This window comes from Fukomys damarensis, unplaced genomic scaffold (assembly GCF_012274545.1).
Source record: "Fukomys damarensis isolate Sample0158 unplaced genomic scaffold, DMR_v1.0_HiC HiC_scaffold_5, whole genome shotgun sequence".
In the NCBI taxonomy this organism is placed as follows: Eukaryota; Metazoa; Chordata; class Mammalia; order Rodentia; family Bathyergidae; genus Fukomys; species Fukomys damarensis.
The window spans coordinates 60647932-60670677 of NW_022900917.1; positions in this window are offsets into that span (position 1 = coordinate 60647932).

Here is a 22746-nt window from a genome sequence, read left to right on the forward strand (position 1 = left end):
TTTCAATTATGAGAAGAGCACATTATATAAAAAATGGAGCCTCAGATTCCATTAATTCAGTTCAATTAAGATCTTCAAAATATCTAGTAATTGAAACAGAATTTCTGGTTATAAGACCTTGTTTGTCTTTTCCATAATTTGTCTACATGAGAAATATTTAACATACACATTCATTTTATGAGAAAGTAGTCTGGCTTTGTAAACAAGAGGCTTTTAGCTTCTTTTCTACATGAAAATAATTCACTGTTGACATTTATATGCTTGATGAAAATGCTGAGATCCAAATGGGTACATATGAAACACAATCACTAGGCACCAGTAAGTGACAACATGCTAGGTTTCTGTTTTTTGCTCTTTTGGTGCTGGGATTTGAACTCAGTGCTTCAAACCCAGGGCTTCACACATGCTGAACTTCTATCCCTGAGATTTTTAGTTTTCAATATGAAATTTCTCCTGTGGTTTGAATTTGGAAATTAAGAAAACTTTTTAATTCCCTTTGAAATATTCCTCAAAACTGTTTGTGGTTGCTGTGTATTTCCTCTCAGAAGGCAAAGCACACATTTAGTTTAAATATTAATCATTATTCTAAGTTGACCCTCTCCCCAGGTCTAGGTATAAATGGTAACTGGTTTAAATTGATGATAATTGAAACACTGTCCTTGGTAGGGGTTTACCTAGGCCAACATTTCTGGCCCAAGTAGAATTTCAGAGTGAGGAACTTCTGAGAAAGGATGTCCGATTCCTAGGAAGGAGACCCTGGCATGTACGGCCCATCTCCTGCCTTTGGACATTCCCAGTCTAGATGCAGTACCTGAAAGAACTACCCCATCTTGTTCTCAGACCTGAGACTGGGACTGACACAGCAGCCACAGAAGGTGGAGGAGAAATAAACTTAAGGGAGGCTGGATTGGCTATCCTGACATCTGTCTTATTTCTGGACTTATTTTTCTGGTATCATATATGTCTTTCTCTGAGACTTCTCTCTTATTTGCATCAGGTGAATCTTTATTAATTTTTTTCCATGTGTCAAAAATACCCAAAGATATTAAAAGTAGTGATCCAATCTCATCTAAAAACCTATTATGTACCTTATTAGTTCAAGTTTGTAATAATAATGATTACATTCCTTGTGGGAAGTTGGTACATGTACATAACACATCTGAATTCTTTTTATCATCCCTTTCCCATTCCCTTCTTTCTGCTTCCCTCCATCTCTTTGTCCCGTTTTCATTTGCAAAAGATCTATTTCCCTATTTCATACTATCTTCTTTTAAATATTTTATTGGTACATTTTAGATACACAGTACAGTTACATTCAACATTAGGATCTTGTACCTTTACATGATAAATCTTGGTTCTTATATTTTCCCCACTCCCCTAGTCTCCCTTTCCCCCTCCACCCTTCCCTATTTACAGACTTTACTTTCATTTTTTTCTTTTCTCTTATTTTTCTCTTCCCTTTTTACCTTTGCTCTGGCCCTGCCATTTGTGCAATAACTTTAGACCTTTTCTTCCCATTACAAAATATCAATTATACATTTTTATTCTTATTTACACTTTTAGTTTATCACACCAGAGAAACTATATGGTATTTAAACATGAGTGCCCTATTAATTTCACTTAAGAGTATGTTCTCAATGTGCATCCACTTAGCTAAAAATGTCTCTAGTTTTTCATTCTTTATGGCTGAGTAGTACTCCATTTTATAAAAGAACCACATCTTCTTTATCCTGTCTCCAGTTGATGGGCAATTGCTATTTCCAAGTTTTAGCTATTACAAACTGTGCCACTATAATCATGGGTAAGCATATATCACTGTGGTATGACTCTTAATTCTTTTGGGAAGCCAGCAGGGGAATAGCTAGGTCAAATGGGACTTCCAATCCTAGTTGTGTAAGGTACCTCCATAATGATTTCCACAGTAGTTGCACCAGTCTGCACTCCCACCAAAAATGAAAAAGGATTCCTTTTTCCCCACACCCCTCCAGCATTTGTTATTGGGTGATTTCTTTTTTTTTTTCAGCTTTAATTGAGTTTATTGGGTGATTTCTTGATAGCTGCTATTCTTTCTGGGGTGAGATGGAATCTCAGTGTTATCTTCATCTGTATCTCTCAAATGACCAGTGATGTTGAAAATTTTTTCATTGATTATTTGCTTTTATTCTTTGAGAAATGTCTGTTCATTTCAGATGTCCAATTTTGAATTAAGTCTTTATATTTGGGGACTTGATATTTTTGAGTTCTTTATATATTCTAGATAGCAGACCACTGTCTGAAAAACAGCTGGTAATTTTTTTTTCCTACATTGTAGGCTGTCTCTTAGCTCTGTTGGTGGTTTCTATTGCAGTGAAAAAGCTCTTCAAAAAGATGAGATCCCCAGTTATTCATTCTTTGTGCTAGTTCCCGCGCTACTGAGGATTTGTTCATAAAGTCTTTTCCTACACCAATGTCTTCAAGAGTTCTACCTATCTAATCTTCCAACAAATTTAGTGTTTCTGTTTTAATATTTGGATCTTTAATCCACTTGGATTTTAGATTAGTTCATGGTGAAGGATAGGGGTCTAGTTTTAATCCTTGGCAATTTGAAATCCAGTTTTTCCAACACTGTTTATTAAAGAGGCTATCTTTCCTCCAGTGAGGATGGTTAGCTCCATTGTCAAAGATGAAATAGCTGAGTATGTCTGGAGTTGTTCCTGCATCTTCTAATCAATTCCACTGATCCTCCAGTCTGTTTCTTTGCCAGTACCATGCTGATTTTATCATAGTGGTTTTGTAGTATAGTTTCAAGTTGGGGGTTGTGGTACCCCTGCCATGTCTCTGTTGCCTAGAATTGCTTTTGCTATTCTAGGTCTCTTCTGCTTCCAAATGAATTTTTGAATTGTTTTCTCTACTTCTATGAAATATACTGTTGGGATTTCAATAGGAATTGCATTGAATCTATATAGCAATTTTGGAAGTATGGCCATTTTCACTACATTGGTTCTTCCTACCCAGGAACTTGTGAGGCAGTGGGTGGAACCATTGAGCTAAATCCCCAGCCCTCTTTCCATTTTCTTATGTCCTCTTTGATCTCTTTTTTCAGAGTGTTGTAGTTTTCAATGTAGAGGTCTTTTGATCTCCTTCATTAGATTGATTCCTAGATATTTCATTTTTTTATGCTATTGTGAATGGGATTGTTTCCTTAATTTCTCTCTGAATTAGTCTGTTATTTGTGTACAAGAAGGCTATTGATTTTTGAGTGTTTCATTTGTATCCAGCTACTCTACTGAATCTATCAATTAAGTTTAGAAGTCTTTTGGTGAAGTTTTTTTTTGGGGGGGTCTTCCATGTAAAGCATCATATCATCAGCAAATAATGACAGTTTAACTTCTTCCTTTCCTGCCTTTATTGATTTTATTTCTTTCTCTTGTCTAATTGCTGTGGCTAATGTTTCCAAAACTATATTCAACAGGAGTGGTGATAGTGGACATCCTTGTCTCATTCCTGATTTTAGGGTGAAGGTTTTCAGTTTTTGATCATTTAGTAGAATGTTGGCTGTTGGCTTTTCAGAGATAGCCTTTATCAAGTTGAGATAAAAACCATCTATTCCAATTTTCTGTAGGGATTTTATCATGAATGGGTGTTGAACTTTGTTGAATGCTTTTTCTGCATCTATTGAGATGATCATATGGTTTTTGTCCTTGATTATGTTAATGCAGTGTATTACATTTATTGATTTAAGTATGTTGAACCATCTTTGCATCCCTAGGATAAATCCAACTTGGTCAGGGTGTATAATCTTCTTGATGACCTTCTGTATTCTGTTTGCCAGTATATTATAGAGGATTTTTGCATCTATGTTCATTAGGGAGACTGGCCTGTAGTTCTCTTTTTTGGTTGGGTCATTCCCTGGTTTTGTAATCAAAGTAACACTTGGTTCCAGGAATGAATTTGGAAGTATTTCTTCCTTTTCAATTTCATTGAAAAGTTTATATTATAGAGTATTGGCAGTAGTTCTCTAAATGTCTTGTAGAATTCAGCAGTGAATCCATCAGGACATGGGATTTTCTTTGTTGGTAAATTTGTAATTACATTTTCAATTTCACTGATTATAATTGGGGTGTTTAGAATTTTTATATCTTCTTCATTCAACTTGGGTAATTCATATGTATCTAGAAATTTGTCCATTTCTTCTGTTCCATTTTATTAGAGTACAGGTTCTCAAAGTAGGTATTGATAATTTATGGCACTTCTACTGGATCTGTTGTGGCTTCAATTTTTTCATTCCTAATTGAACGAATTTGAGTTTTTTCTTTCCTTTTTTAGACAAGGCTGGCTAAGGGTGTATCAATTTTATTTATTCTTTTGAAAAGCCAACTCATTGATTCATTGATTGTTTTTTTGTATCATTCTCTTAGTCTCCATTGCATTGACTTCTGCTCTGAACTTTATAATTTCCTCCCTTGTACTAGGTTGGTTATGTCTTGCTCTTCTCTTTCTAGGAGGTTAAAATTCAGCATTAGGTTGTTTATTTGTGCTTGCTCAGTTTTCCTATTGTGGGCATTCACTGCTATAAATTTCCTTTGTAGAACTCCTTTCATTGTGCCCCATAGATTCCTATATGTTGCATTAGCATTATCATTTATTTGTAAAAACTGTCTAATATCTTCTTTAATTTCCTCCCTTGTTTTTTCAGGAGAGTGTTATTCAATTTCCATGTGTTTGTGAAGTTCTTGCAGTTTCTTTTGTTATTGATCTCCAGTTTAATTGTACTGTGGTCTGATAATATACCTGAGATAACGTCAACTCTTTTGCATTTACTTAAACATGTTCTATGAGCTAGTATGTGGTCTGTTTTGCAAAATGACCCACATGCAGCCAAAAAGAATGTATATTCTGATTTTGTGGGGAGGAACACACTGTAGATATCTGTTAAGTCCATATGTTCAAAAGCTTGGTTCAGTTCTAGTATTTCATTGTTGATTTTTTTGTCTGAATGACCTATTTGTCATCCAGACATTTGTTTTTAGTTCCCCCACTGCAATTGTATTAGTACTTATTTGGTTTTTTTATGTCCCTTAATATTTTTTGGTATAGTTGGGGGCATTAGTATTTGGTGCATATATATTTATGACTGTCATCACTTCCTCTTGGATTATTTCCTTTACAAGGATGTAGTGACCTTCTTTGTCTCTCTTAATTAGTTTTGGGTTGAAATTTACTTTGTCTGCAAATAAATAGCTACTCCTGCTTTTCTGCGAGTTCCTGTCACATGGAGAACTGCTTTCCATCCTTTTACTTTCAGTCTATGAGTTTCTTTTTGAACTAGGTGCTTTTCTTGTATACAGCATGTTGGTGGATTTTTCTTCTTAATCCATTCTGCTAGTCGATTTCTTTTGATTGGTGAATTGAGGCCATTGACATTGCTGGTTATAACTGATGTGCATTAACTTATCATTGTCATGTTACTTTCCTGTTGTTTACCCTTTTGAATTTCTTCCCCTCTCCCTTTAATGTCTTTCCTTGCCTAATGGATTTGCTCTGTTGGGCCTCATGGAGTTGTGACCTTCATTGTCTTTTTCTAAGATATTGTTTAGAATTGTTTGGAGTTCTGGTTTGGTGTTTTTGAAGTTTCTCATGTTTTCTTTGACATGAAAGTATCTTATTTCTCCATCAATTGTGACAGATAGTTTTGCAGGATACATCAGTCTAGGTTGGAGGGTGTTTTCTTTTAGGGCTTGAAATACCTCTCTCCAGCCTCTCTTTGACTTGAGCGTTTGTGTTGAAAAGTCTGCTATGATTCTGATGGGCTTTCCTTTGCATGTGATTTGCTTCTTCTCTCTAACTGGGTGTAGTATTTTGTTCTTCTGTTGTGTTTCCAGGATTTTGATTATTATATGTCTATGTATAGATTTTTTTTATCATGGCTAGTTGGAGTCCTATATGCCTCACCTATCTGTATGTCAAATTCTTCTCCTCTGTTTGGGAAGTTTTCTGTCATTAATTCTGTGAATAGTATTTTTTTTTAATGTCATTTGTAGTTTCCCCTGTTTTTGCCTGGACTCCTATCAGTCATATTATTCTTCTTTGTATCATCTAGGAGCAGTTGGATTGATTTCTCATGATCCCTTACTATTTTTAAGAGGCCCTTCCTCTCATGTTCACTGATCTCCATCCTGTCTTCTATATCTGATATCCTGTCTTCAGATTAGTTCGGTCTGTTCTGTAAACTTTCAATAGAGTTTTCAATCTCTTGGATATCTGTTTGAATCTGTTTCATGGATTCCATTTCTTTCCTGTGTTGGGCATTCATGGTTTCCATTTCTTTCCTATACTGGACATTCATGGCTTCTATCATGTTCCTCAGCTCATGTATTTTTTTTTATCTGTTTCTGTTCAAGAGTCTCTAATCATGTTTCTCATTGTGCTCACCATCTCTGTAGTTATCTGGGAAATTATTTATGTTTTGAATTTTTCTAGAACCTCATTGATCTGTTTTGTTACTTCCTGTGCTATTAGTTCAGGGTGTCCTGGTAGTTGATTATCAGACTTTTCCACCTCATTTCCCTCAAAATTTGCCCCTGTGTTTGTGCCTGAGCCTTTTTTTAATGTCTTCCCATTTTTATTTTAGATGTTGGTTTGATACCTGGGTTAATACTTCAATCTTCCTGTTATAGCTTGTCTTGAGGTTTTGATTATACCAGACAGGACAACTGATTAGATCAATTACAACATCTTAGCTCAAGTGATACATACAGCAACACAAAAGCATCAAGCACAGCTTAGAAAATGACAATTTGTAGTAGTTATTAAGTCATCACCTTTAACTGTGTGAATTAAATCAAAATTGAGGGTAGAGCTCAGGACAATGGCCTTTATGACACCCCCCTCCATGTTTCTGTGGTTTGAATCCAAGTACTAGCACAACCAGGAGTCTAAAAGTGCTGGGAAGAGGGAGGCTGGACTGTAGGGTGGTGGGCTGCAGGCACCTACATGATTCCACCTCCTACGGGTCTGCCACCAAGGTCGGGGGCTGGCAGGAGAGCTGTAGGTCAGCTCTAGGCATTTTCTGTCTCTTACCAGTCTGCTGTCAATGTCTGGGGCTGGGGCGAGAGCTGTCTCCTACTATCTTTTATTTTGTCTTTTATTTATATTCTAGGTTTAATATGTGGCATCTTAAATAATTTCTTGGGAGACAAAATGATTTTGTTATAGGCAGCATAAAGGTGAAGTCCCAGCTCTCAAACACAGAACGAATTCAACCACCGTTAAGGGGCAGTATAGCTGGTGACAGAAATTCCTGAGAACCTTTGAACATGCTACAAAAGCTATCTACACTCTTACGTGATTGAGAAATGTTCTAAACAGAATGTGCTTCCACCTCCTGCTTTTCCTTTAATGCTATCTAAATGTCTCTTTTAAGTCCCTCTTAAATTAAACTCTTAATAAGGAATGGGAAAATGAGGTCAAGAAATTGGTACCATTTAAAATGCTTACTACAGATGTGGACTAACCTCTCCAGGTTGACCTCTGCAAATAAAAATCCACAAATAAAAGACTTTGAGTTTCACCATTATGTTTAATGATAATATCTGCTCAGGATGACTTCACGTAGCTCATAAATTCAATTAATTATATTATTCTATTTCCAAAATGAAATGCATTTGAGGCATATGTAAGCTCTGATACCTTACCAAGAGGAGAGAAATTCAAAATTTCAAGCAAAAACAAAAACCATGGGTTTTTTTTTAACATTAAAGAAATACAATGTCAAAATGGGTTCAAATAAATTCACCCAAACTCATCCATTAATATAGTAAAATGGTGAAGAATATTTTTTAAAAAGGTAGTGATACAGGATAGAATAAAAACATTCACATGTTCCAGAGAGGCAGAGGAAATTGAACTCAGTTCATCCACATAAAACATGACCTGTGAGTACTGCCAAGGTCAATGAGACCCAGTACAATCAACTTGATCTAAAATTGGGTTTCTTCATTTTTCTTAATTGCCCTAGTTCCTCCCTTTCTTGTATATCTGCCACTTTTTTATTCACCAACCATCCCTCCAACTTCACCTCCATAGCACGTAGTTCATAATTGCCCCCAAAGATAAACACCACATATAGAGAAAAACAGAAGAGAGATAGCAGGGATATGATTAGTGGCCTCTGTTTTCTGGACTAGGCATTTTCTGAATTCCTGGTCCTTCATTACACCTCACAATCATTGTTTCTAATGGCTTCACTTTCATTGGTAATGGGATGAAACAGATGTGTTTTAGTTCAAATCATGACTCATTTTGTTACAATGAGTCAAATGTTCCCACAACACCCCATGTCTTTCCATATTTCTCTTTCTCCGCAAATCTTTTACAAGTTATCATCTTTCCACAGGTGAGATACTCACACCAAAGAAAGTTCAACGACAGGTTACAGAATATAAGGTTTTAACTAATATTCAAAATTTTTTTCTCAGAGATGAGAAAGTTAAAAAAAAAAAAAAAAAAAAAAGGTCTTTTAGTGAATTAGTAGATTTTTAAATCTACTCACAAATATCGAGGTAGTATAACCTCCAGATCCTCTCTTGAAACAATAATGATTATTTCCTGGATATGCAGTTGACAATATTTTACAATTTCAGAATAATGATTTTTAAAATCTTATGTTGTTATGGAAACAGGAGTAGAATAATAAGAGTTTTTTTTAATCTTTTAATGCAAAATGGAGTAGAGTTTCAAGTCAAAAACAAAGGAATACAAAATTTAGTTTCTGATACCAAAATTGCAAAAGAAATATTTGTAAAAAGATAAAACATCAGAACTGCTAGGAAAAGAGTACCATGGTTCAAGTCAAATGGACATCCTCGGCTACACTCCCATTTATCTCACTTATCCCTTCATTTGCAATTTTCTGAAAATCATGTTATTTTTTTCCTGAAAACTTTCCATGCTATGATTTTTCTCTTTCTCCAGGGGTCACTTCTTTACATTTTGGGAAAAACATCTTTGTAACATCTGTTCAAGGGCTTTGGCTTTTAAAGAAGCAGGAAGCACAAAGTAATACACTTTTGACTAATCCATTCCTTTCAACTTCAGATCACTAATTAATAAAGAAAACGGATGAATTTTTTCATGGAGGTCCAAAGATATATTTATAAAATAATTTAGTCTAAATATATTTGCATTAAACAATGAGCTTTCTTCCAAATCTATTCTACTCTTTATAAATCTCTCCCCAGAACATGGGCTGGGCATTCTATTTTTTTCCCCATTTCCTTAGTTTAAGACAGTGTATTAATTCCCTGAGAATGAATACCAAGAGACAGCTGTATAATCCCTATTTAACATTAGGCCGTGTACTTAGAGTACTACCTTGGATTTTTATAGCTTTTATTCCTCTGAGGACTCAAAGTTTTTTTACATATATGACCACCTTTTGTAAATTAGGTCCCTAATATAATCTGGTACAATTAGAGAAGTGGCTTTACTGTGAATTTACAAAACCTGTGGGATAAAAGTTTGTCTCTCAACTGCTGCCTTGATTCTGCATTCACTGGGTTCCGCTTGGCTCAGGTTTCCTTCTAGAACCTTCTAGAATCAGAGACTATTGACTTTCCATTAAGGCCACCTGCTTTATTTATGTCTCATAACTGGAGAAGGAGGGAGTTGCTGAGGCCACTTGCTCTGCCTATTGGCTTTATACCAGATGTCACTAAGAGTTCAGTTCTGTGGGGCCAAGGGTGCAGCTCAGTAATGGGGTGTTTGCTCAGCATGTGAGAAGCCCTAACTTCGGTCGCCAGGATGGCAAGAGAAAAGAGAGTTCAATTTTATTACTTCCAGATGACATCCATCCCCTGAGGACTCTGACTTTTTCTCAACAATTTTCAATAAATATGAACATTAATTTAAATTCTGAGCTTTTTATGTGCTTATGATTGTAATCAACTCTACATTTCCTATATAGAGAGTTAATCTATTGAGCCAATTGTTTGGTGAAGTACTGGCAGAAATTATTTACTAAAAATGCTAAAGTATGCATGAGAAAGATCATCAGGCATCCGGTTTTAGAACAACCATGCAGGAAGGACAAGAGCCAACCAGTCCCAGGGCTAGCAACACACGACACTCCCAGTGAGCTATGTCACTGCAGCTCCATTGTGTCCTAGGGGAAAGCACAAAGTGCTGCAGCTCATAAAAGGGAACACTGATCCAGAATTGAAGGGTCAGGAAAGGCCCACAGGAAACTGCTCCCACTGCGGATGTGATGAATAGACAGAGGGGGCTACTCAGGCAGAAGCAACCTGATCTTCATGCAGCAACACAACCTAACCAGGACACCAGTCACCTATTCCCAACACAACATGCAAAAACACATCACCCACAGCCTGCTTTCTTTCCTTCACTTTGACTCTACTTCTCACTTCCCTCCCTTCATGGAACAAATTTTTCCCTTTGCAACCACAACAAAAAAAAGATCACCTCCTTGCCTCAAAAGCACAGTGTTTACATAACCGGTATAATTTCTTTTCATTGGTAATTTTTGGCCCTGGGGTTATATTTCCTATACTCACCATGTTTTGAATGTGACATTTTAAACCTAACTTAGCCTTTTTCTTCTACAGCTACATTAATATACTAGGAGGCTTAACAGACAATCCAGGCAGACATGCCTGCAAATTCACTGCCAGTGCCACAAAAATGTGAATTGTTTTCTTCTGCATATGGGGATTTAGGGTTATTGCAGAGTTTCAGATTTTTATGAGCACTTAAAATTTTGGATCTGATTGCAATCTGGGCTCACATTAACTCATTTCAAATTATTGAAATATCCATCTTCTAGCTAAAATAAAAAGGTTACCAAATCAGAACTATGAAGACCAAGAGTAGAGGAAAAATACATTTTTGGACAATCTTAAGAAATATCATGAAGTTACCATGGAAAACTAACTAATCAAAATAAACATATGTAAGTGGGACCCAAATAACTGAGGAGGTTGTACAATTCAGTAGACTGAAAGGCATTCCTTCTATTCACGTGTATTCTTTTATCTAAAAAAACTAATGGTTTTAGAAACCATGAAGCCTACACCTGGAAACTCAGCACTAGAAATTTGCTACTGACCAAGGGTAGTTTTCAGATTTCGTGAATGTGTACACACATGCATATCAAATATCTACAAGGTCCTTATTTTATTTTTCCTAGTAGGGCTTCTAATTTGGAAGTTAACAATGACAATGATTGTGCATAGGCTTTTCAAGATGTCCCTGAGCACCCAACTTCTGGAGTCACAACTTCTGTGTACCAGACTTATGGCATCCAACATTAGAGCCATGGCCCCTATATAGTGGGACATTATTTTCTTCTCACTACAAGCTTATTTTTTTAAAAAGCTAAGCAACTTGATACTCAGAGTCTATACACCATAAAAAGTCATATGTGAAAGAAGCAGAAAATCTGTTTAAAACAACAGAATTTTAATTTTCCTTAGCATTAAGAATATCTGAACTTACACTGATTAATAAATTATAAGGTATAAAAATATCATACAAACCAAATATAATCCTGTAAGCCTTATTTTAACTTAGACTTAAAGACTACTTTTCTTTTGCTTTGATCTGTTTCATCTTCTACTCAGCATACTCCTTTATGACACACATCCAAGTCTTCACAGCAGATAAATTCTAACTTCTGCAATACAATGATCAATACTTAGCACATTTTCTCCAAATCCTAAATCACTTCCATCTTCAAAGCCTCTGTTGAACTTATATTAACATTCAAATTAGAAAAAGTCAAGCCTAAGTTGACACTTTCTAAAAATTCAAGAAAACAAAAATGGAAGCAGGTGACAACCACATCTTCATCATAAATATCAGGGAGCCTAGACTACTGGACTCTGGGAAGAAACTGGGAATGAACTCCTAATTGGTCCAGGTCCTTCTAGACTGAAGTAGAATCTGAAGAGGTTAAAGGGCCCTTATGGGTTATTTCCTATGTAGGAATTTAGGACTCTTGCAAAATTTTCTAAAAACTTTGAAGGACAAAGGACACTTGAATCCAGCACTTGGACCACATGTAGCAATTTTGGTGAATAGCTTTCAAAGATTTTTCTACCAGCTTTTAGTTATGCATGTAAAATGACAAGATTAAATCAGCCAGAGTTTTAGAGAAGCAGCTAATACAATAGGCTGTCTGCTGGCAAAAATGAAATCAAATTTACTTGCTTTTTATTTCTTCACTTTTGCTCTTCACAGACTTATAAAACATGTAGGTAGAAGGCTCTTAGCTGGCAAACATACTATTCAGCTCTTAAAATGATCAAAAATGGTTTCTTTATTTTGCAGATGATTGTGGTAAATAATTAGTGTTGTGGAAAATTTTAGAACAGGAGGCATATCCCTACATCTCTGAGTAGAAAACAGGTCTATGTACATACTCTGCAAGAAGAATAATACCTCTTATGTATTTAAGAAAGCCAAGAGGCTATTGACTCAGGAAACATAAATGATATAGAAGTGTCCTATTCAATGACTATTACTTTAACATATAATATTTCAGATGAATAAAAATGGGCAAAACAAGCGATGGTATTGAACATAAGTCCACAAATGTAAAGATTCCAAGGAAAGTTACATAGTTTGAATTTTTTAATTTCATTAATAACCTACTAATGATAAACACCACAATGAAAGAAAGTTTAGGATAAATTAAAGCCTATTGATGATGCTATTATGTGCTTGCATTCATTCTATAAGGTTTTAATGCTGTCTCTGACAGATTCCGTGTCACATACCCTAAGATGGCACCCACATAATGATAACTTCATGTAGACACAAGACACCACTGTATCTTTTGCTAAACAGTCCATACCCATCACATACTGAATTGCACTTGTCTATGCAAGCTTTATCCGTTATTGAGCTGTTTTGTTATCTTTTGTTTCCAGAACTTTACATTTGGTATGAAAGATAGTCCTTTTAAATAAAATAGTCTAAGATGTTGAAACTGTGGACATTTTTCATTGTTTAAGATACTTTGTTGGCAATTTAATTTTGTGCCTAAAGTGTGGGGGAAACAAGCATTTATTTTCATGACATTCCTCCACCAAGCTAAACTTACTTTAGATCATACACATTAGTAACTTGAGTATCTCCCTTTTAAACTTGGCCAGTGCTTCCAGATCAGGGTGTCAAAGGGGAATATTTACCACAAGCCATTTCCTATTTCATTGTTAGTTGCCAAAGGCCACCTCTGGCCACTGCCCATTCAATGAAGTGGGAAAAACCAACAGAGCATCGTGTCTGTTCCTGTCCCAGACGGTGGATGTTTCCAGCCCTAACAGAGGAGCAGTGGCGCTGTGGGAAGTGTCATACTCTATTTCTGTAGAAAACAACACCAGTGGAAGGAAGTGAGCCACTCAGATTGGCTTCCGCTCTCAGCCAACAGGTACTTGGCCATCTTTCAAATTTTATGATTTTTGCAATAAGATGTGTGTCATTCCATTTTTAATAACATGACAATAGTTGTACCTTCAAATTACCAAATAGTTGTGATCTCCTTTGTGACTTTAATGCAAGAAAAATACATTTATTGTTCTGGAAAAATATTTAATCTAAAACATTAAAATTCCAGTCCTGGCATGGACTTCAACAAGGCCACCTTATAAAGACAAATCATGGTACATTTCTTTTTTAAATTTCCAAGATTGAAGACTGGGAATTTTTTAAAACAATCTATTTTTTATTCTTTCTATCTTTCTTCCTTTTGTTCTAGGAATAGAACCCAAGGCCTTATGCATGCTAGGCAAGAATTGTACCACTGAGCTAAACTCCCAGCCCTTGTTTTAATTGTTATCAGTTCTACTTCTTTTTGTCTGCTTTCTATGAAATTATAATTACTTTGTCATCCATTTATTTGAAAACAAACAGCATTTTCCTCTTCTGGTCAAAACAGCTACAATTAGCTCAATTCACATCCAATTCCAATATTCAAATGACCTTATGATGTCCTCATATAATTTTCTCAAGTTTTATGTATAACTTGAAAATTTTAAGATTAATACTGAAATATTATTCTGAGAGAGTTTAGCATGTTAGGTAAAGACATTTTATGTGAGAAATATATTTAATTATAGTATTACAAAGAGATAGACATCAAAGGAAATGGGATTTCAATTGTTGTACTGTGTCATGATTGACTAGTGTTTTAAAATTGTATTTCTTATCCAACAAACCTTATTGAGAACTTAGTATATGCTAACCACCATTCTGGGAAAAAAAATTAATACAACACAACCCTTTCCCAGAAATGGCTCAATTTTCTCATCTAAATTTAGGAAATAAATATAAAGTTTCCTCCTCTTCCAAAAAAAATTCTACAAAAGCTGGTACTAGTTATTAATAATACTGTACTATATCATTAACATTAAACAGATTGAAAAACATTACTCTGAAAATCTGAAATGCAAAGACTCCATACTGAAACTTTTTGAGCATTAACATGATGTCCCAGGTGGAAAATTTTATACCTGCCTTCATGTGACACATCACAATGAAAACACAAACACACAAAGTGTGTCTATGTGTATAAGGTGCATATGAAATGAAAATGAATTTTGAATTTAGAATTGAGTACAAACATCAGGATACCTCATTATATGTGAGGAAATATTTTAAATCTATAAGATTTCAAAATCCAAAACTCCTCTGTTCCAGATATTTTGAAGAAGGGATACTCAAACTCGACAACATTCATGGTGTAAGACAACATTGTAATATTCAGTTCTTAACTGACTCAGAGAAGCAATTTAAATTTTATATCTGAAAATTAAGATGTTTATTTTATAATTTTATGTAATAGAGTGTGGCCTGTTTTTCCCAGCAAAGTAGCTGAACACACAAAGATTTTCTCTTCCTTAGGTCCAAGGAAAGGGAAAAAGAAACTCATGGCTCCCGCTACTTCTCTTCACAAGACTGTTGGGCCACACCAGTATACACAACCCAGACCCTCTGATGTCCCTTGCAGGACTGTACCAGGAAAAAAACACAAGCCTGTGAACTCCCCCACAGCATGAACATCCCAGCCAGGCTAAGAGTGTGACCCTGCTCTTCCTGATCTTCTTGCTCCTCTGATGTGTGAGTGTGAATACAAAGAATTAAGGGACATGTGGTCACATCTTGTGCGGGTCACAGCCAGGTACAGATCACCCTGTAAGAATTAAGGGTTACATAAGGATCTATGTGCATAAGCAAAATGTGACTATACCATGAAGTGGAATTAATATTTCCTTATTAAAGGAATACATGGTGAGACACTGGTGCCCCAAGGCCACTCTGCCTTCCCTGCTCATTTATAGGGAAAGTGGATGGAGGTGTCCAGCCCCAGTTTCATCTGTCCTGTGTGAAATCCTGGGGGCTGTCCCTTCCACTGGCAAAATTATTACTCAGGCCCATCTACACACACATACCTACTGAAATTTTGCTCAGTGATGAACTAACTACCTCACCCACCCACAACTGAACTGTTCACATGAAAAATAAAATAAAAGCCATACAAAACAGTCTTAAATGGATCTTCCACAATATTGATGGCCTGAGGTGCTGGGGCTCATTAGGATTAGGGCTTGGAAAAAGAAACAAATAGTGACTGAAGTTAAGTCATTTTGATCAGCAGCTTCAGTAGAAGAAACAATAATTGGCTTGGGAATTATTTGAAGGCTATATTAATCTTTTGGCTCAGGAAAGGAAATGTATATGTTCTGTGACTGCTCTGCTAAGCAGGATGCATGCAATACCTTAACGTGGGAGGAGACTTTTGTATGTAAGGAACTAATATAAAGTTCCTTTGCAAGACATGTGCTCAAAGTAAGAGATCTCAGATGTCCCTCCAGAAGAGAAACTCACTAAGAATGGGAAACAGATTTCTCATGAAATTATTAATTGCTAAACAAACCCAGAAAGAACACTTTCTGCATGTGCTCCCAACAGTGCCAGTGGTCCAGTTTTTGCACACAATCAGTTATCCTTAAAGGCCAGGCCACAGAAAGGTGGGAGAAAACCAGGCGAGAATTGTGAAGATGAGAGACCCTGAAAGCTCCTAGCCAGGTGACATCTTCTTGTCTCCTTCTGCTGTTTTTGCTTGTTACAAAGAGTTAAAATTCTGCTGCCTGTGGGTCCTTGGCACCATGCATGAACCTGGAGAACATTAGACTGAGTGAAATAGGTAAAAGTCAGGCAGAGAGACAAATACTGCCTGTTGTCACCATATGTCAAAGTTTTTAAAAGGTCAACTCAGAAGTACACCATAGAATAGTGGTTAGCAGGGTAAGGAAGGGAATTGGAGAGGGAGGGATGGAGATGGGATGGACAATGGATGCACAGGTGCAGTCAGCAGGAAGAATAACTTAAAGTATTCTAAAGCACAGTAGGAAAGTTACAGTTGACCACATTGACTGGATATTTCAAAATAGGTAGAAGAGGGGTTTTGAATGTTCCCAACACAAAGACAGAAAAAATAGCTGAGGTGACAAATATGTTTGATCTGATTGTGATACATTGCGTTTATGTATTCAACTATCACACTTGCCTCCTAAATATGCAACATTACTATGTATCCATTAAAATTTTTTTAAACTTTCTTTTTTGTGGTACTTTGTACTGAACCCAGGGCCTTTCCATTGAGCTACACCCCTGGCCCTTTTATTTTGTTTTTTAATTTTGAGACAGGGTTTTGCTAAGTTGCCCAGCTTGGACTGGAGTTTGCATGTCTCCTGTCCTAACTGTTTAACTGCACCCCAGTACCCTGTAATCCTCCCAAGAGTACTGGGTTTGCAGGCATACCCCCACATACACACACCTGTCCAAAGAAATTTTAATGATGATAACAAAAGGCAAAGATGAGCAAGAAGGGAAAAGAGAGGGGTCAGGACAGAGGAAAGGAGAGGAGGGAAGGAACTGACTGGCCATCTGAGACCACCACAGGTCGTCCACTTGTCTCTAAAACAAACCAAAACACACAGTGGATCAATGACTCAGAGCCCCAAGTGCTGTGCCTGACTGCATCAAAGTGTGTTTCATCACATTCAGTTTTTTTAAAAATAATGTAGGTTATTCACCTATCACTCCTTGTCTCATAAGGAAAGGGAGTTTAACTGCTGATTGATTGAGTTTATATGCCATCCTCCCCACTCCATCCTGAAACTGAGAGAAAACTATGTTGGTTACTAAACTGAATTTCCAACCTTTAATTCATACTTTGTAGGATCTCAGCAAAGCCAAGGCAAAAACAAGAAGGTCTGGAAATCCAAGATCTGTTGGGACACTCAGTCAATTTTGTATTTTACTAGGGGTTGAACCCAGGGGCTTTGCACTGTCAGCCTTTTGACCTTTTATTTTGTTTTGTTTTTTATTTTGATACAGAATCTTACTAAGTGGCTAAGTTGCCCAGGCTGGGTTGAACTTTGACTCTTCCTGCCTCAGTCTCCCAGCATACTGGGATTGTAGGTTTGTGTCAACAAGCCCAGTTTTTTACATTTTTATACTGAGGGCTTAGTTAAGATGGAAGTGTCAGTTTTAACAGTGACTATCTTTCTTTCTTTAAGAAAGGGATTTAAGTTAATTTACAGTATATCATTTAAGTTCAGGGTTTTATAAAATGGAATAAATGGGAAGGTGATGGCTAATAATCTTCCTTTTAACAAAGATTCGTTCTACCCATGTGTGCATGATATGGCAATTCTGAATAATGTTAGCTTCAGATAAAGTGGTTTCATGACTGGAAACAGAATGATGCTTTTCTTTTTAAGAATCAGATGAGCACTTGATAGTTAGGGTGGAAGATGAATACATGAAAGGATTCTCAGCTCCTGAACAAACTATCTGTCCATGTTTGGTGTGACCTTAAATTTATCATGGTCTCTTTTTTTGTTGTTATTGTTTAATTCAAATGTTCTACCTTTACAGATTTCTTGGCCCATCTTTAGGCTTTGTTAAGCTTCTTAATGTATTGTCTTAAGAATCTTTTCTTCCTTAACAATTCGGAATATCTCTGGGGACACAGCACTTGTCAGTCTGATAAGAAAGAAAAGACATTCATTTGTGGCTTCTACAGGAATGTAACAAAAGTGGAAAATTTTAATGATAAAAGAGCAGCAGCAGCAGCTGGGACAGAGTGGAATGCTTTCACTAAAGGAAGCCCACCTCACTCTGCATAATCTCAGCAGTGCATGTATCACCTTGATCCAGGACAAGGTGAGCACCACCTCTCAGAGAGCCTGGCAGGCCACTGAGACAGATGAATGCGCTCATCATTCAGATTTATCTTCAGTTTAGGCTAATGCTCCCCCAAGACAGAGTATTTGTTGATTTTAAATCCCCACATGTTTCTATTAGGCAATAAAGAGGAAAAAGCTTTTCTCTCAAAAGTTGTTTCCTCAGCTTAAGACTGTTAACAGATGAATTCAGGAACTCTCTATTTCTATGTTCACTGTCTTTATGCAATCCAGTTCCAAATTTGCTAATCAATCTTCTTTCCACTGTTCAGATTATAGATCAAAGACAAAGCACAGTGCTTTGTTTGAGGAACACGATCTCCAGGGACAGCAGCCTTGGTGAGTTTTCCTTTAAAAATGTTCAGTAAACCCTAAAGAAGCTGGCTATGTAAAAGCTTGGTTCTCCAATGTTAGTACTGTGATTCTTACTGCACTTTCCTAGCCTGACTGCATGTCTAGGGTATCTGGCCATTGGTGGCTGTGACCAAAGGAGCCACTTACCACTGAGAGATATCTTATGCAGATCAAAGAATAGAGATAATGGAAATCAGCTGAGCTTCTCCCCTGGCTTCCTTTGCTAATAACCAAAGAAACTTCTGGCCAAGACTTGCCTCCCCACCCCTAGTAGCTGTTAACAATACTAGAAGGGAAAAGAGCTGAGCACGGCTGCGTGGGAACCCTGGGAGAGACCCGCATGAGGGCAAGGATCTAAGCTCTGTTCCCAGACATATCCTGGGATGCCAAGTTGCAGCCTGGAATTTTTACAGCTGAGTTTTAAACCCCTGACAATGAGAGTTTATAATGGAAATTCTGCCAGACCTTTAACTATAGCGACGCCACTATAATATTTATAAGTACCTTATACTCTTTCCAAACACATGTGCTCATTACTTATGTCTCTGCTTCTGCCTCACTTCTGGGGAAACTCTCTGTATAAACAAAACAGATTGGCTTGCTTATACTTTCAAACTCTAATTGCTCTCCATATCTATCTGTCAGAAGAAAGCTAGCCCCAGGCCAAGCAATGAAGCCTGTTCCATTATGCTGTACCAGAGAATACATAGACTTCCTTTTGCACTTTTCTCTGTTGGAGCTAGTCAATACATCTTTTCATATTTGCTTTCAATTCTTTCTTTCAATTTTGTACCTGAGGGAAGACTGGCTGGAAGGCTGGAGACAACCCATGAATCCACAGGGTCTGACAGGTTCTGACCGTTAGGCAGGCTTTAAGTAAACAGGGACCAGGCGTTGCACATCAGTGAAAGGCCACTCAGAGTGCTGACAGCTTATCTGGTCCAACATAAGTAGGATTCCAGGGAAATTGATTGCTTAATACTGATGAAGAATGACAAGGATTTCCTAACCTTTCTATGCAAACCACAGCAATTGTACGTCTGGACCCAAAGCCATGCTGAGCTGTGAGACACAGCAATGGCCTGCAGGTGAGAAAGAGATGAACAATAGGAAAGGCGTCTCCATCATGACTCAAGTCACCCGATATTGACCTTTGCTGCTCAGAATACAGAACAGTGCTGCAGTGGCTTCCATCTCATTCAGGCTGTGCCCACACTCAGGCCTATCAGTACCCCAGGAACATGGATGGTGGGTGGTCGAGGCTAGCTTTGCGGGCACAGCCATGCACAGTCATGCTATTCATTACATGCAGCAGAAGGTACGTTCACCCTGTACCATGCAGCATGGCCACAGCAACATCCATCCTCCAAACACCACTTCTAAAAGTCTTGAGAAATTGCAGCGTTGATGGCTCACTCACGTGACAACCTACAGCCACACAGAATGTAGGAGAACACAGACTCTGCCTTCCTCAACGGACATTTCTCTAGGGTAAGGTATCCAAGCAGCTGATGTGCAGAGAAGCAGCTAGTTAAAATGTCCTCTGTATGAAACACAGAAGACATGAGCCAGCACTTTGCACCTGACATTAGTCAGGGGGAGTAAAATATGCGTCACTGTGGGCAAAGGAAAAGACTACTGCGTGTACGTCTGGGGACACTTTGTCCTTGAGGTAAAGTAGAAGATCTTGGGGACTGGCCAGAAAGAAGCTGCCTACCACAGATGAATTTCCATCTGCTCACAGATTGTAAATACAGCTGGTGTCTCACCAAAGATGTCTGCAGGCTAAAGCTGCTGACCGAGCAAGGTGGCCAAGACTCTGTGATCACCCAAGAGAAATTTGCCTGGAGGGGTGATCAGACATTAATATCAATAGCATATTAGTATTTCAGTGTTGACTAAAGAAAGATCACTGGCCTGGCATTTCAGCATTAGGCCATTAGGAGAGATTACTATACAAGTGTCACTCACTGTTCACAGATTCACAGGCTCAAGTATCCACTCTGTCACAGTTCTTTTTTCTCTGGCATTAAACTAAATCAGCTATTATTTTTTGGAGCAATTACAGGAAGTGGTATATGAGGGCACTTAATGAAAACAAAATGTGCTTTTGTCACTGCAAAGGAAAAGTAATGAGATAGCACTAGTATTTAGGGATTTCTAATGAAAAATACAATATTGGACAATGTTTAAAAAGACATCTGTCTGGTCACGAGGAAATATCACGTGACGTGATAAGAGAGAAACATGGAAAGAACATTGATTTCTTCTTTTTATTAGTACTTAGACAAGACAGATGTGTCAAGGAACTCAAGCAATCACCCTGAATTGGAGACCTCACCAGCTGCAGTTCTGGGTTTCAGAGCCAAAGTAACACCAAGTTAAGCAGGGACAGTGAGGTCCAGGGACACTCATGCTCATCTGGAGCACTGTTAGTGGGTATGTGTAGAAGCAGGGGCTCTGCCACTGGTATAATAGCTGTATTTGCACTTTCCAGCCACTACACCTGCCCTGGGACAGAGTGATCCCTTCAGTCCCTGAAAAGGCTAATTTAAGCAATGTTTCGCAAGGAGTCTACATTTGAAGAGTTGATTTCTGATAACCCTTGAAAACAGGAAGCAAATGCTATAATTTTAAAGAACTATTTGGCAATCAACCCATGAAAAATAACAATCCTAGATGTTTCAATGTAGAGGGAAAACAACCTCAGAAATTTAATGTTAAAACATTTATATTTTTTCCCTTTAGTTTGTCAGTGTTTACTGTGGCAGACATGGAGGGTGGGGTTCAAGATTCAAAGTTTCCTACCAAAATCAGTAACTGAAAGACTTCACAGTCCTTCTTCTTGAGAGAAAGGTAATAGGATGAAAAATCACTTCATTCTTGTTGTAACACTTCATTGATAAAGAAACACCAAAAGGACCATATCGCAGAGGCAAAATCTAATACTAATATATGCATCAGGCTGAATATGAAAGAAAAACCTTTAAACTAGAACTTCTTTCTCTTTCTCACAAAATGGTCCCATTTTCTCTTGATGGAGTAAGGAAGAAGTAATGACACGCAGAGCCCTGTTAACCAGGAACCTAACATCCAGGTGAAGGAACTTCTGAATTAGACAGGTATGGCCACTTCCAGTGCTGGAGCTCACCACTCTGCAGGACCAGCTCCATCCACAAAGTCAAGTGAGACAGACATAATAGCAAGGCCATCAAGAGCCAGACTGAAGAGAACAGTGAACAAAATTTCAAAGCTGGTAATATCAAGTCCAAATACATGTGACATAAACTCTGTTTGAACTTGAACTAAACAAATAATTGAGGCAATAACCTGATTCCAGCAGAGCTGGCAAAACTCTGAATATTTCTTATAATCAGCTTTCTATCACTGTGACAGAATACCTGAGATAACCAACTTCAAATACGAAAAGGTTTATTTTGTCCCACAATTCCAGAGGTTTCAGTTCATGATCAGTTGGCTTGTTGTTTGGGGGCCTGCAGCAAGGCCACCCATTATGGAGGGAGCACGAGGGAAAGAAAGCTATTCACTACTTTGGAAGTTTGGAAATGAATGAGAAAGACAGAAGTCATCCCAATCACATTATCCCCTTCAAGGACCTGATATAGTCCCACTAAGACCTCCCCACTTAAAGGTTCCACCATATTCTAGTGACACCACAGCTAGTAACCAAATCCTTAACACAAGAGCCCCTCAGGAGGCACTTTCAGATCCAAACTAAAGTATATACTTATAAAACTCTCTGCTTTTCAGTGCTAAAAATATTAGATGTGTTTTTTCCTTCCAGCACAAAGACCTTGCACCACAATCCCAGTGCCTCTGCAAGCCTATCTTCAGTGCTACCTTCCTCAACCTTAGCCTGTGCCTTGAGAGTATGGCAGGTGAACCACTTCAGAAAGCAGGTGGCATCTGTCTCCTAGACAAATAGTGTGGTTCTGCATTTTAAAATTTTGTGGCCGGATAACCTGAAATCTCTCTGGGAATCACACCAAATCTGCCTGCGGGTGAGAGAGACCTTCCACAATTCTAATTTAGGAAATGAAGTACCAATTAAGACACAAAATTTAAATGTAAACCCAGAGTGCTTCCACCTCTCCTTTTTTTTTTTTTTTTTTTTTTTTTTTTT